This window comes from Nestor notabilis, unplaced genomic scaffold (assembly GCF_000696875.1).
Source record: "Nestor notabilis isolate BGI_N333 unplaced genomic scaffold, ASM69687v1 scaffold7941, whole genome shotgun sequence".
Classification (NCBI taxonomy): domain Eukaryota; kingdom Metazoa; phylum Chordata; class Aves; order Psittaciformes; family Psittacidae; genus Nestor; species Nestor notabilis.
This window is the reverse complement of record NW_009914188.1, coordinates 11044-13246: the sequence shown is the minus strand read 5'-3', so window position 1 is coordinate 13246 and position 2203 is coordinate 11044.

Genomic DNA, 2203 nt, shown 5'->3' with positions numbered 1-2203 from the left:
ATTTTTCTCCTTTCTGGTGTCTGGTGCAGTGCTGTGGTTTTGACTTTCAGTCTGGGAACAACACTGATAACACCGATGTTTTTAGTTGTTGCTCAGTAATGTTACTCTGACCAAGGACTTTCTCAGTCTCATGCTCTGCCAGGGAGGAGGGGAAGCTGGGAGGAAGCAGAGACAGGACACCTGACTCAAACTGGCCAAAGGGCTATTCCATACCACAGGATGTCATGCCCAGTATATAAACTGGGGGGAGTTACCCGGAAGGCCCAGATCGCTGCTCGGGTCGGGCTGGGTATCGGTCGGCAGGTGGTGAGCGGTTGTGTCCTCTCCCCTTGTTATTTCCCTTATCATTATTATTATTGGTGGTAGCAGTAGTGGTTTGTATTATACCTTAGTTACTGGAGTGCTGTTATCTCAACCCATGGGAGTTACATTCCTCTGATTCTCCTCCCCATCCTTCCGGGAGCAGGGGGAGCAAAACACGGGGGAGTGAGCGAGCAGCTGCGTGGTTCCGAGTTACTGGCTGGGCTTAAACCATGACACAGATGTTATTACATTGTGGCACGTTTAAGTTAAATACTAACTCACATAAGTGCATTACCTGGCAGCTGCAGAAAGTTAAATGAATAGTAGAGATCTGGAGATGTCTTTCTCAACTAGACTTTCATGGGAGCCACTGAAAATTTCGCACTGATTTTCTGCTAACCTGCTTGAAGGGGGACGTATTTCATGTTCCTAGGCGGAGCGTTTGCTTGTGGGTCTTTCAGTAATACAATTTCACACTAAAACCACACTTTAGTCAGAACTGGCTACAGGTGGTTTTGCATGTGTCTGGAAACATGAGTTATCATCTTTTACTAGCTCCTAACAAAGTATATTTTCCTGGTGGTCACATCTGGAGATTTCACTTTAAAACAACTTGTACAAAAACTCCATTCTTTTGCAATTTTGGTTCACCATTGATAGTTCACTTAATCATAAAATTTTCCACAATGGAGGTAGCTTTTGTAGTGATACGGAAAATTCTTTTTCAGACTTTAATTTGCTGAGTTTTGGCTTTAGTAGTGTATTAGTCTTGTCTGATTCCTATGTAGAGCACATTTTTTCCAGTATGATATTCTTCCGTGGGACTCAGGGCTATCTTGTCACAGAGTAAATCATGTGGATTTAAAACTTGTGACCAGTTTGACCTCTAGTATGATCTCACGGAAGTTAGGAAAGCTCTCTCACATGGTTCTTCTGATCTTACTGTTTGTCCCAGTTGATCCCAATTACTCCCTCGCATAATCCAGAAGTGCATCAAAACTATATGTAAATGTAATTTCATAATTTTTGGTTTTATCTCTCCTGTAATTTTATCTCTGAGAGGAATATGCAGCCAGCTTTCAGCTTTTCTGATCTTCTATTCCAGGAGATTAAATTCAAAGGTTAGAAAATGCCATCAGATTCTAAAAATTCATTTTTTTCTTTTGCTTTTCTGAAATGTATTTGAAAAATTTTAATTCTGTTGGAAGATAAGACTAACTTTCAAGATTTTGGTTTTACAAAATTTTTTATAGACATTTTTTGAAAACTTATTTGTTAGAGTACCTTTGTCTTATTTATGGTTTGGTAGAATACCTTTGTCTTAATTATGGCCCTTGGATTGAGCAACCGATATATTCATGAAGTAGAAGCAGAAGTTGGAAAGTAAGCTAGCTTGGACATCAAAGGGGAAGCTGTTGTCATGTCAGAAAAACTTCAGTGTGTGAGTGCTCTCATAAGGAACAAGAAAGCAGCGAAGAAGCAGCAATGAAAAGGCTTAAGAATGAGGTATGTGAAAAGCAATCAAGATCAGGGTGGATAGCTCACTTAAATGAAAATCTAGCAACTGTAGCAGCCAATGGACAGAGATCTTCTTGTGCTATCTGAGAAAATAAAAACATCCACATCTATAAAGACTCGAATGGGTTTACTGAAGCCTCATAAAATTAGGAACTGAGGCTAGGGATGTAAGCATATCTGTGGAAAAGGACACCTCGTAAAAATCTGAAGACTGATTACTTTCTTTGGGATTTTAATTAGCTTCAGAAATAATAGGCTTTTGCAAATAGGTTACTGTTCATCTCAGAAGACATACTTTCCTGGAATTTTAGGAAATTCACAGATTTCCTGAGCTGAACTGAGTATACCTCTACTATGCATGTTAAACAGCTACAGTTAATTT